Genomic DNA, 14,005 nt, shown 5'->3' on the forward strand with positions numbered 1-14,005 from the left:
TGCATCTTAATGTAAAAAGCTCTTCCAGAAATAAACTTTATCTATATTTGGAAACAACAAATGGACTGTATAGCAGTGCATCTGCATAAGTGGCTTTGTTACAATGAATAACATCGGTTATGAAGTCCAAGCTTCGAAACAGTGCCTAGATTTCCTCTGTGTGTGTGTGTGTGTGTGTGTAGCAAGTCCATTTGCTGATTATGGGATAAAGTCAACAAAGGAGGCTTATGCTGGGCTTTAAAAATATTAATTGTACCATTATTTAACTGTTAAGTGCTACATCATGGGGTACAAGCCATGATGTGTATGCGCAACCTCCTGATTTTAGAAATGGGTTAAGTCAGAATGCCAGATGTAGGGGAGGGCATCAGGATGAGGTCTCTTGTTATCTGGTGTGCTCCCTGGGGCATTTGGTGGTCCGCTGTGAGATACAGGAAGCTGGACTAGATGGGCCTATGGCCTGATCCAGTGGGGCTGTTCTTATGTTCTTATGTTCTTATGCTAACAGTGCACTGGAAGGTGTAAAGAACACAGAAAAGTTATGGTCTTAGGCCAGGATGTGTCTCTAAACATACAACATGGCCTAGTGGGTGGACTGTTTATTTTTTTAAATGGGGGGGGGGCGCACAAATTGGACTGGAACCATGGCAGGAACAAAGTCCTAAAGCCCCCTTCATTTCTGCTGTGTTTCATGCCCACCCCCAGCCACTATTTTAAAGATAATCAATCCACCTGACTGGATCATGTTGAATGCTTAGAGGCACATCTGACTAGGCCCTTTGTCTTAAAGAGTTCCCCGTTTAAGCACTTCTTCTGACATTACATTCTCAACACACATTTTGGACATAGCATGGAGGGGAAGTAGCCAGAAAATAACCTGAAATGACCTGAAATGAAAAGAATCGCCTCTTTTTTTAACCATCAGAAATGAGGATGTGACCTGCATCTTACAAAGTTGTGACACCTTCTCTGCAGTTAATGCTTGTCCTACTTCCACTTGGATATTCTGATACTTTTTATTTGGCTGATGTTTTATTTGGCTATGTCTCAGATGTATACAGAAGGCAAGGTGAGAAATGTGGTATCTCTAGCAGTCCTGAGATAGACAGACAGACAGTAATAACCACTGGGTACTGGGGGATTAACTTGCAGTTCAGAAAAGATAAGACTTTGCAGACAATGCGAGCTTTTAGGAGAGGTCTGAATGAATTGGCTTAGGGCTGTACCTATGCACTTGAAACCTCAGAAATGATAGGCAGTAAATCTTGAAGCTTTAAACAACCAGATACCAAATATTAGACAATTTTATTATCTTCAGATTCATAGAGCTAAAGCATTCTGTGCTTCTTCCCAGGAATGCTTCCATCATAAACATAACAGATGATTAGCTTCTTTAAGGAGCAATCATTTTAAAAAATGAGGAAGTGCTGCATTGTAGACAGGGGGCCTGGGGGCCTCAGTCACTCTTTTTCACCATTGCTATGAAGTCATCCTGGGCAATAAGTTGCTTGCTACTTACAACTTGAGATTGGGTCTTAAAACGTTTTTCTATTCCTTGCATTGAACTCTTAGATTTTTGTTTGATTCCGGGCACAATCCTAACAAGGTCTACTCAGTAGTAAGTCCTATTTTGTTCAATGGGGCTTACTCTCAGGAAAGTGTGGTTAGGATTGCAGCCTTTAACGTATTAAGCAACTGGGTTTGCTCTTTTTTGTTTACATGTGTACCAATCATCACTCTGCTTACCTGGTTGCCTTCCAACCAGGATAAGGTGGAGCTTCCTCAAATGGCCTGTGAAAGGTTTAATTTGTGGCTATTTTGAGTATTTGGATGGTGATGACATATCACGGAACATGTTTCAATACGACAAGAGTTCAGAAAGTAAATACTGTCAGTGGGTTATGCTGGAACAAAAAAGAAAACAGTTTATTGAATGGGAATCTGCTTATTCATAAATGTAAATGCTGAGAACACGATGAAAAAAGTAGCATGGGATATTTTCAGTCTACTCCAGGTCTGCAGAATTCATAGCAATTGGAGAGCACAAGGCTCAAACTGGTTCTCAAATTTCTTTTCTAGCCTACAACTACTGGAGAAAAAAATCATGGGTGGGGCTCTCAGTTTTGGAAAATATTCTGTGCTAGGTCCAGAGAACCATAACACCTCCAGAAACCAAATCTACAATTGTGTTAACAAGAGAAACTAGTGACTGAGTGGGGCTCGAAAGTGGCTTGCAACTGCCCTAGCAAATATGCTGTCCTGAAGGGGTCTACAGATTCTTTCCATCATTGTGCATTGCAGTCCCAAGCATTCGATACATTTTATTCCCTAGCTCCATAGTGAGCGAACAGCAGGCAGCTCTGGATTAATTTTCTGTTCACAGATGCTGTTCATAAAAGGTTATCCTGAATCACAAGGACATCCCTTGGCAGGTATGAGCAGAGTCCACTGTACACAAAATGGATATGCCAGCTTCTTTTCTCCTCCTTGGGTGAGTTATCCTAATTGTATTGTTTCTCACACATAGCTCAATGGTTCCCTCTCACTCACCTGTACAAGCAGACAGAGTGCAGCACACTCCATCCTCCTTTATCTTCGGAAGGCAGACCCTCCTAGAGGAAGTGTTACCCCCTTTGTTTGTGTTTTTTGCACAGTATTTGAGTAGCTTGTGTCAGACAACTGTTGAAAAATGAGGTCTTTTCACTGCATCTGCTTCTTTTCTCTGGAGGCTCCATCTGCAAGAAGCTGATTGAGGTTGCCTTGTGTCTTCATCACAAGAAAAACTGAACAAGTCTCTGTGTTCATCAATCCCTCTTCTCTCTTAGCAGTAAAAAGCATGTTGCAAAAAAGAATGCTTACATCTGCTTCAGCAACACAGTGAACTGGAGCAAACTGGGGGCAAGGAGCCAAGAACTGCTGAACCACTTCCTCTAAGATAGGGGTAAGCAGCTAGTAACCTGGGAGTTCAATCTGACCCCCAAGGGCTTCTGACAGCCTTATTCTGACAGTCTCTCATGCCATATTATGGTAACTTAGCGACAAACTACATGTAATCATATACACGCTTATCTGGGGCTTAAGTCTCATTGAATTCAATGCAATGTACTTCTGAGTAAACCTTCATATGATTGCACTGTATGTAAGACAGCCATTCAAATATGGATGGAATGCTTCATTTAAAACTACAGCATAAAAGAAGGAAGGGGGAGGCCTTTCCCCCTTCCCCCCCCCCCCGTGCAATTTTCCTGCTGAACATTTTTGGTGCTCCTGACCAGAAACCATAACAATAGCCCCACTGGATCAGGCCATAGGCCCATCTAGTCCAGCTTCCTGTATCTCACAGCAGCCCACCAAATGCCCCAGGGAGCACACCAGATAACAAGAGACCTGCATCCTGGTGCCCTCCCTTGCGTCTGGCACTCTGATACATAACCCATTTCTAAAATCAGGAGGTTGCACATGCATATTATGGCTTGTAACTCGTAACGGATTTTTCCTCCAGAAACTTGTCCAATCCCCTTTTAAAGGCATCCAGGCCAGATACTGTCACCACATCCTGTGGCAAGGAGTTCCACAGACCAACCACACACTGAGTAAAGAAATATTTTCTTTTGTCTGTCCTAACTCTCCCAACACTCAATTTTAGTGGATGTCCCCTGGTTCTGGTGTTATGTGAGAGTGTAAAGAGCATCTCTCAGTCCACTTTATCCTTCCCGGGCATAATTTTGTATGTCTCAATCATGTCCCTCCTCAGGCGCCTCATTTCTAGGCTGAAGAGGCCCAATGTGCATGACTTTACACTTACTTACATTGAAACGCATCTGCCATTTTGCTGCCCATTCTGCCAGTTTGGAGAGATCCTTCTGGAGCTCTTCAAAATCACTTCTGGTCTTCACCACCAGGAAAAGTTTGGTGTCGTCTGCATTTTAGCCACCTCACTGCTCAACCCTGTCTCCAGGTCATTTATGAAAAGGTTGAAAAGCACTGGTTCCAGGGCAGATCCTTGGGGCACACTACTTTTCACCTCTCTCCATTGTGAAAATTGCCCATTGACACCCTCTCTTTGTTTCAGGTCTCAGTTCAGGAGAGGACCTGCCCTCTAATTCCCTGACTGCAGAGCTTTTTTCAGTAGCCTTTGTTGAGGGACCGTGCTGAACACCTTCTGAAAGTCCAGATATATCTGGACTTCTGAAAGTCCAGATAAGTCCACAGGTTCTCCTGCATCCATATGCCTGTTGACCTTTTCAAAAAATTCTAAAAGGTTTGTGAGGCAAGACTTACCCTTACAGAAGCCATGCTGATTCTCCCCCAGCAAGGCCTGTTCCTCTATGTGTTTTGAGATTCTATCTTTGATGAGGCATTCCACCATCTTACCTGGTATAGATGTTAGACTGACCGGCCTATAGTTTCCCGAGTTCCCCCTCCTTCCCCTTTTAAAGATCGGTGTGACATTTGCTATCCTCCAGTCCTCTGGCACCTTGACCATTTTGAGGAACAAGTTGCATATTTTAAGAGTTCAGCAACTGCATTCTTCAATTCCTTAATTGGGTGGATGCCATCTGGGCCCAGTGACTTATTGATCTTTAATTTATCAATGTCTGAAACATCTTCTCTTTTAACCTCTGTCTGACTTAATTCCTTGGTCAGGAGGGGCCATTGGTCAGGAGGAGCATATCTGCCCGAGGTCTTCTGCCATGAAGACAGATGCAAATAACTCATTTAATTTCTCTGCCATCTCTAAGTCTCCTTTTATCTCCCCTTTCCCTCCCTCACCATCCAGAGGGACAACCGCTTCTCTGGCAGGTTTCCTGCTTCTAACATATTTGAAGAAGCTTTTATTATTCCCCTTAATGCTGCTGGCCATGTGTTCCTCATAGTCTCTCTTGGTCTCCCGTATCACCTTGTACATTTCTTTTGCCACAGTTTATGTTCCTTTTTATTCTCCTCATTAGGGCAAGACTTCCATTTACGGAAGGAAGCTTCCTTGCCCTTTACGGCCTCTCTAACTTGACTGGTTAGCCATGCGGGCACCCTCCTGGACTTAGTCGAGCCCTTTTTACTTTGCGGTAGACACTTCCACTAGGCCTCTATTACTGTTGATTTGAGCAATCTCCATGCACTCTGTAGAGATTGGACTCTTTTTACCTTCCCTTTCAACCTCCTTCTAACCAGCCTCCTCATTTGAGGGAAGTCCGCTCGTCGGAAGTCAAGGGTTTTTGTGAGAGATTTGCCTGATATTCTTCCCCCAACGTGCATGTCGAAATGGATCACAGCATGATCACTGTTCCCCAATGGCTCAGTAATATTGACATCAATTGACATCAATGAAAGCAGTTTCCATGCACTCTGGAGAGATTGGACTCTTTTTACCTTCCCTTTCAACCTCCTTCTAACCAGCCTCCTCATTGGAGGGAAGTCCACCTGTTGGAAGTCAAGGGAAGTCAACCTTAGCAAGTGTAGTGTAGTGGCTAAGAGAAGTCAACTATCTGCAACAGGAAGATAATAGTGGCTATCTGCAACAGGAGGATAATAATACTGACCTACCTGAGAGTTACTGCAGGTATGGACAAGACAATGCCAGGGCAGCATTTTTGAAGTGCTGCATAAATACTTATTAATACTTATTACCACCCCCTGTATAAATACAACAGCAAAGGAATAGGGCAGCAGGCACAACTGAACAGGGAATGTGCAGAGTGATCCTGTGACACTTTACTCAGAATTCAGTTTACACTGAAAAAAGGCTTACTTCTGAGAAAGCCTGCACCAGCTTCATGCCCAAGTGAAAGAGAGATGGGGGTGGAATGAGGACAACTACAGACTTGGGGCCCAATCCTATCCAATTTTCCAGTGCTGCTGCTGCTGTGCCAATGAAGTATGCACTGCTTCCTGTGGTGGGGGGCAGTCACAGAAGCCTCCTTAATGTATGGGAACATTTGGTCCATCACCATAGATTTTCAAGTTTAAGTTGACCCCAGAAATGTTGAGGGCAGGCTTTCAGCCAAAAATCATGGAATTTTCTATGATCTTAAGATAAGTCCATGGTTAAACTTAGGGGAGTGTATGACCATAGTTTTGTCTGATTTTAGCTGTGACTAGATCCTGAAAAATAACCTACCAAATAATTGTTATCTAAGAAGTATACAGTCTCTAATTTATTAAAAATACAGCACAAGACCATAAGATAGATATTTATTTATTAACTTTTAAATTCTGGTCTTCACAATCTTTTTGTAAACACTATCAGAGGAAGTGCACTGTAAACAACATACCAGTAGAACCATTAATTAAATCCTTCTTTAAGGTTGCAGATAGTTGACGTCTCTTAGCCACTACAGTACACTTGCTAAGGTTCATTTCTCCCTAATGAGTGGAAATGCCCTTCTTATTCAGTGTAACTTTGGTAACTTCCTTATGTTTAACCTTGTCTAATTGGATCCTGGGCAATCCAGTTTTTAAAGTAGGGGAGAGCAACTGTGTACCTTCTTTACCTGCGTGAAACACTTGAGAAGATAGAAGGGATGACAAAGGACAGCACAGGTAGTTCTGAAAATGAAATCCTTAAAGTGTGGAATTCTCTGCCAAATAATTTTAAGTCAATGAAAGCACTTGGGATTGCTTTGTTTGGGTCATCTTATGCTTGGGAGCAACTGTTTTCAGCTTTGAATGATATCAAATCTGACACCAGAAACAGACTAACAGAAGACCTGAGTGGTGCTGCATATGTTGCTCTCAAACTTACAAAGTATGAGCCAAGGTTAGACAAATTATCAGCATGCATACAACAGCAAAAATCACATTAATGGTTCAAAAGCAGGCCAAATGCAAACTTTGAGCTTTCAGTAAAAAGTTGTATCATTGAAAGCTCTGTTATTGTGTTTTTCTTTAAAGACAAAAGATGTTAATGTATGAGTTGTTTTTTCTAAACTAAAACCTTAGTATTCAGGTTAAATTGCCATGTTGGCACTTCGCAATACATAAGTGGGTTTTGGGTTGAAGTTTGGGTACTCGGTCTCTAAAAGGTTCGCCATCACTGCCCTAGTGTTTGCTGCCAGATGAGTAGTTCATAAAACAACTATGTTCAACAAAAGGCAATGAGAAAGAACAAGCCATAGGCAGGCTTTAAACAGCTTTCCCCCCAAAATAGCAGTTCTGAGTAGCATCACGGAGAAAGAAATGCCACAGTAAAGAAGCCACCACTCAAAAGGCCTTGTTCCATGTCACCATTTGTCTAACTTTGGATGGGTAAGATTCCCAGAGCAAGTCTTCCTTGGATGAATTATGTGAGCAGGCCGCAAATGATATCAAGAAAATCAAAGTAAATATTGTAATGCGTACTTATTTATATCCTACCTTTCTTCCAACATGGAATTCAAGACAGCTTAGATGAGGTTCCCAGCTAGTCATGGACTCGTCCTAGACCTGATTAGGAGAAACAAGATGACTATATTATGTGCCCTCAGACTACTACACATTTCTCCTCCAGGACATATTTGTAAAAGTGTGTAAAAATTATTTGATGCTTCATAGAACTTTAAGGCAGTGCAGGAGAAGACTTCACATTTTTTGCAGATGATTTGTGCTGTGTTGCCAAACTTGTAGAGCAATTGAGCTGACTTGCAGTATCACTTTGCTTTGATCCAGTGTGTTCAGCTGGCTTACCTTAATTGCCAATGCCTTGTTAAGGAAAAGAAACCAAATAGAAGATAGTAAGGGAGCAGATTTCAGGGCAGCAGGGATGAAGATCCATTTTTAACATATTGAATGAAGTGTTCAGCGCCTGAATGACTATTCCCACTTGTAGGCAAATTTTGTTAGGTGGAAAGAGCATTTTCTTTGCAAAGGGAAAAAGCATTCACAGAAAGCAAGTTCAAAAGCCTGCTTCAGACAGGAAGCTGACTCTTTTTGCCAATTTCAAGATCCTATATAGCCTGTTACTGCACAGAGGGCTCAAAAATGTACTCTTTCTGGCCAGGGGCTACCCTCCTGCCACAATGCGTTGTTCTTCACTCACACACTTGCCTGTCCATGAATGCTTTGCCTGGGGGCTGCACACCTCAGATAAAGAGAGATCATTGAGAGGTTGAGAAGGTTTGCTGCACTGGTGACCTGTGGTTCAGATTGTACATGATCATTTTTCTCAGTTTACCTATTTCTAAAACACAATATATAACACTTCCTTAAACAACATTACTGAAATCTAAATGAGAACCTATAGATGGGGAGGGGGCAGAAAAATACTGAATGCGGTGATGTCACATCAAGCAATTCTTCTATTCATTGCTGTGAGATGTGTGCATGGGAGGGGGAATACGAACTTGTGCCCACCACAAGAGCTGTGTAATGTGTTAATTAGGACTATCTATGGAATGTTGTTCCTTGCTCTTTATGCCTGGTGCCTGAATTAATGTCTTTCTTGTGCTAGGTATGATGTTTCTAATGCAGTGGTTCTCACACATTTAGCACTGCGACCCACTTTTTACAATGAGAATTTGTCAGGACCCACTGGAAATGATGTCATGACCAGAAGTGACATGATCAAGCAGGAAATTTTTTGACAATCCTAGGCTGCAATCCTACCCACACTTACTCAGGAATAAGCCCCATTGACTATCATTGTTAAAAGCATATACATAGTAGCCTGTTAAAAGTACAGGTCTGTAACATTTCCCCAAATGTAGTCATATACCATGGTAGCATCAAGCCTAATATATTAAAAATAAGACAGTGAAATGAATGGGGACCCACCTGAAATTGGCTTGCGACCCACCTAGTGGGTCCTGACCCACAGTTTGAGCAACACTTTTCTAATGCATTCCTTCTTTAATTCAGGCCAATATTTTAGACTGCTTTGGATAATCACAAGCAAATCCACCCTTAGTGGCTTAGACCACTGAAGTGGAAGTTCAAGGGAATCTAGAATAAAGGGTATCAGACTGTTTATTGTTTTGTGCAAAGAATGAACCTGAATATAATTTCAACTAATTTTTGGTTGGAAAAGTTGTCAATTGTTTGTTGATGTGCTGTTTTTTGTTACATTGTAATTTATATTACTTTATTTTTTTACATTGGCTTTGTGGTTTTATTGTCTTTAAAGTGTAAACTGCCTTGAGCTTCCTTTTTACAGGATAGGAAAGGTGACGTTCTAAATCTAGAAAATAAATATTAGATGTAATAAGACTATTGTGCATCCTAAGTATCATTCCTCAGGCATCCCTGACCTTACACTCAGTAAAGGTGTTTTTATTTACCCAGGCTTTGAACTTAGTATGCTATTTTATATTTTATTTTATAACTGCGGTTTTTATTATCTAGTTTTTAACACATTGTTTTTTTTTCTGCTGCCATGATGTTCTAGTTTATATGTGCTTTATTTTATTGGCTGTTTTACACATTTATATTTTTCATAAGCCATCTTGGACATTTTTTAAAGAGATGGGTTTCAATCTGGACCAAAGACAGGCAGGGCTATAACCCTTTCCGCCTACCGTAGCCATGATCCAGGTCACCATTGTCATCCCCCAGCTCTTATTTACCAGGGAGTAAAGCTTTCACTGGAGCCAGTGGATTCTTTCTTCCTGTGGCAACTACTGGCCGCAGAGGGATTTTATCTGAATTGGGAATTTGGAATAATAGCAGATGAAGGTCTGGAGGTCTGGTCTAGAGGGTAGAGCCTCTGTTAGCCCAAAGATAACATCGGAAGGTCACCAGTTCGAGGCCACAGACACGGCCTTGTGTCCCCTGAACGGGGAGACCTTGAAGCAGCTGACAAGCCGAGCTGAGTTATTCCACCTGCTCTTTGCTGTGAGCAAAGAAGTGTCTTGGCTGCCCTTATGGGAGCTGCTTGTCAGCTTGGGTGGGAGGCAACAGGAGGCCAGAAGTGAGATCAGACCAGGAAGAGCCATCTGAAATGTTGTTGGTTCTTGAAAGAGAGAACCTCTGTGATTGTAAAAATCCCCTTGAGGGATTTAGAAATGCCTGCCTATGTAAACCGCCTTGAATAAAGTCAGAGGAATAATCCGATGACCAGAAAGGCGGTATATAAACACCTAGTTGTTGTTGTTGTTATTATTATTATTATTACTACTACACAGGTCTGCAACCAAAAAGCTGTTTTCATAATTTTATCTGATTCTTATGTTTTTTGGTGCACTGAATTCAAAAATGATCACTGTTTTTTCCTGGGATGTCAGGTTTTTTTCACAATCGAAATGTGCCTTGGTCAAACAGGTAGCTGGAAATCGCTAAATTTCAAATTCCTCATACTTGGGGGAAAAAAACTGAACATGGAAAAACAAATTTATTTTCACTGCCAGTGCTCCCAAAAACATGAAAATACATGTTCTAGACTTAAAAGCAAAAATTTGTTGATGGAAGGTTCATCTTTTGCATGGTACAGACATCGGGAAAAAGACTTTCTGTCTTACTTTTTTCATGAGGGCAATTTGGTATTTTGCTCTGATTTAGAGGGGTTGATGGCTCAGTTCCACATTCAGTATGATTCTTCTGAATGGAGGCTTTTCATTGACTCTTCCAAAAGAAGCTTAAAAGCAGTTTTACTTCACAATGGTGGCCGTTATGCATCCATTCCTGTTGCTCATTTGGTGTACTTGAAGGAGACTTATGAGAACTTGGAGTTGGTACTCAAGAAAGTGGGTTATCAAAACCAAAACTGGTTGGTATGTGGGGATTTAAAAGTATTGTGTATGCTGCTGGGACAACAGGCTGGGTACACCAAATACCCTTGTTTTCTATGTTTATGGGACAGTAGAGACCAACAAAATCACTGGAAGCAAAAAAATTGGCCACCAAGAAGTCTAGTTGTTGGTGAAAAGAATGTTCTCAGAGATACATTGGTACCCCCTGAGAAGGTTTTATTACCACCACTCCATATAAAATTAGGATTAATGAAGCAATTTGTTAAGGCACTTCCCAAAGATAGTGAATGCTTCAAGTACTTGGGATCCAAGTTTCCAGGTTTAACGGAGGCAAAACTGAAAGAGGGGTTTTTTGTTGGCCCGGATATTAGAAAACTCATATCCGACAAAGACTTCATCAGTTCAATGACTCCAACTCAAAAAGAAGCATGGGTTGCCTTTACTGTGGTCATAAATAACTTTTTGGGAAACCAAAAGGACCCAAATTACAAGGAAATGGTGGAAACAATGTTGAAAGCGTTCCACAAGCTTGGTTGCTCCATGAGCTTAAAAGTCCATTTTCTCAACTCACACCTTGACTATTTTCCTGAAAATTTGGGAGCAGTGAGTGAAGAGCAGGGAGAACGTTTCCATCAAGATATAAAAGAAATGGAAAGAAGGTATCAAGGGAAATGGAGTGTAACGATGATGGCTGACTACTGCTGGATGTTGTATAGGGATCTTCCGGAAGCCACCTACAAGAGGAAAAGCTCAAAAAGAAGTTTAGAGTTTAAAAAAAGACAATTTCACAAGCATTCTACTTGAGTATGGTGTTAATTTTGTTGTCACCTGTGCAAATGAGTTAATATTTTTCATGTAAATAAAATATTTGCGTTAAGAGATTTTTTAAAACGATGACCACCCGTTTGTTCGAAAACCTGACGTCCCAGGACAAAACTGCTATCATTTTTGGATTCAGTGCACCAAAAAACCTAAGAATTAGTCAACAAAACCAAAACAGCTGTCCAAAAATTTTTTTTTGCAGACCTGTGTTATTATTATTATGAAAAGGCCCCTCCTCTGTGGTCCAGTTTGGAGTCCTGTGCATCTGCTCTTTACGTTTAAAAAAACCAAAAAAACTCCACCCCCATCACATGATTATGATCTAGTTTGGCTTGCAGCAACTCTCATTGACTCCAGATGATTGAGTTTTTATTCATTATACAACTGTCACAGAACTGCACAATCTCCACATTACTATCACCTCATATGGATGTTTGCATGAAAATTCATGCATGCATGATCACAACCCGGCTGTGCACCTTGCTAGCACCCCACATAAGTCCTTTTGAGGCATTATCTGGTACATGTGAACCAGCCCAATGCTTGTTCTTTGAGTCTCCTTTCATCACAAAGTAGTGGCTAGCCTTGCTGTGCAGATAGAGAGTAGGGGCCCAATCCAATGGCCCACACACTCGCCCAGTGCTGGAGCAAACATGCCATAAGGCACACCTGTCACCAATGCCATAAGGCACACCTGTGATAGTCTGTACCAAGCAGGTGCCGGAGCTGCCACAGCGCAAGCCCATGCTGAACCAGTGCCAGGTGCAGGCCAGTCACACACCAACCAGGTGCTCCATGTGAGCACCAGGCAGTGGAGAGGTAAATTGGAGTGGGGAGGGAGGCATTCCAGGGTGAAGAGAGGGCAGGGGAAGATGTGGCAGGGAAGGCAGTGGGGCAAGAGGGGGCAGAACTGTAGGGGAGCGGGGTGGGAGGGGACAAAGGGATTCCTAGTCCTGCATCAGGCTCCTGGGCCCAACACAGGGCTGCTTTACTCTGTGCCAGCTAAATAGCTGGCACAGAGTCGAGTAGCCCCATTGAGGGGCCTTTTCCCTTACCCAGGGGGAAATGCGACAAAGGTTCCCTTCCCCTGGGGAGCCGCTGGCAGCTGCCTGGCATCCATTGGATACTGCAGCAGCCATTTTGGCACTGCTGCAGACCTGTGCGCCAGGCAGCTCAGGATTGGGATATTAATGTGCTAAAACAGGGGTGTACTTAGATTAATGTTGAGCAGAAGAGCACAGATTTGAAAAACTGTTACTATGAATTATGTGAAAGAACAGCTGTCCTCCAACTCTTCCCTTCCCACAGGGCAATGTTATTAAAGAGACGTATGGCTTCTTTTTCACATCTGAGATTAGCAGAAGCCTCATTGTGTAAATTTGGGGGGAAGCACATGACTCCCTGAGGACTAGTTGAGACTCTGCCCCCCCTTTGAAGAATCTGTTCCTTGATGGACAGAATTGGTGAAGGTCATAAAAGGTATGCATGGCAAGCCATTTTCTGTGGTATGCTTGTTTTCCCTTTTTGCTGCAGCAAGATATTAGCATTGACAGAACAGCCTGCTCCTCAGCATCTTATGAACCTCATTCCGCCATTGAGCTAAGTTAGTACTACTCTCCATTTTGCAGGAAGCAAGCAGGCAGAAAGCCCAATCTGATTACTGAGAGGCTGTTTATAGTGACCTGAAGCTAGTTTCCACTTTTTGCTTTAAAACAGGGGTGTTCAAACTCTTTGGCAGGAGGGCCACATCATCTCTCTGATACTGTGTCGGGGGACAGGAAAAAAAAGAGTTAATTTCTATTTCAAATTTGAATAAATTTACATATATAAATACATTAGAGATGGAACTTATATGAATGAATGAAGGTCTTGCAATAGCTCATGGCCTATAAAAGGCCTTGCACAAAGCAAGGCCAGCCTTTCCTTTGCTGCCATTGCTGCATCACAGATGTGAACCAGCAAGCAGTGGAGGGAGCCTTTGTCCCATAGCTCACAAGAGAGGTCGAACACTTGGCCATCACACTGAGAGCAGTTGCGTCAGGCCAGCATAGGCTCCAGCAACTCTCCTGAGGGCCAGAGCTCATTGGAGACTGGGGGCTCCCAGCGGGCCAGATTGGGAGTCCTTGAGAGCCACAAGTGGCCCCAGAGCCAGGGTTTGGGCACCCCTGCTTTAAAATATGAAGAGCCCCTGACAAGTCCTATGCAGATATTCAAACTCAACATGCAGCTGGGGATTAGGACTGTGACTAGCTATTCCTACTAGTGCTTCATGGATTAAAGAACGTATTTCCACAGTGATCCACATGCTAGATTCTAATACTATTGGTCCACCAACTGCTAGTAATCCTCCATTTCTTAGCAGCATTACTCAGATCTTTGAGCCCTCTCCCCCAGCTGCCTTATTGTAAACATTTAAAAATCCAGCCACAGATCTCTAGTATCATGCGTTGTTCAGCCTTAAAGATCATTGTCTCCCATGGTTGCAGTCCTAATAACACATGCAGTGACATAAAAGAAAATTGGCT

Source organism: Tiliqua scincoides, chromosome 1 (assembly GCF_035046505.1).
Source record: "Tiliqua scincoides isolate rTilSci1 chromosome 1, rTilSci1.hap2, whole genome shotgun sequence".
Classification (NCBI taxonomy): domain Eukaryota; kingdom Metazoa; phylum Chordata; class Lepidosauria; order Squamata; family Scincidae; genus Tiliqua; species Tiliqua scincoides.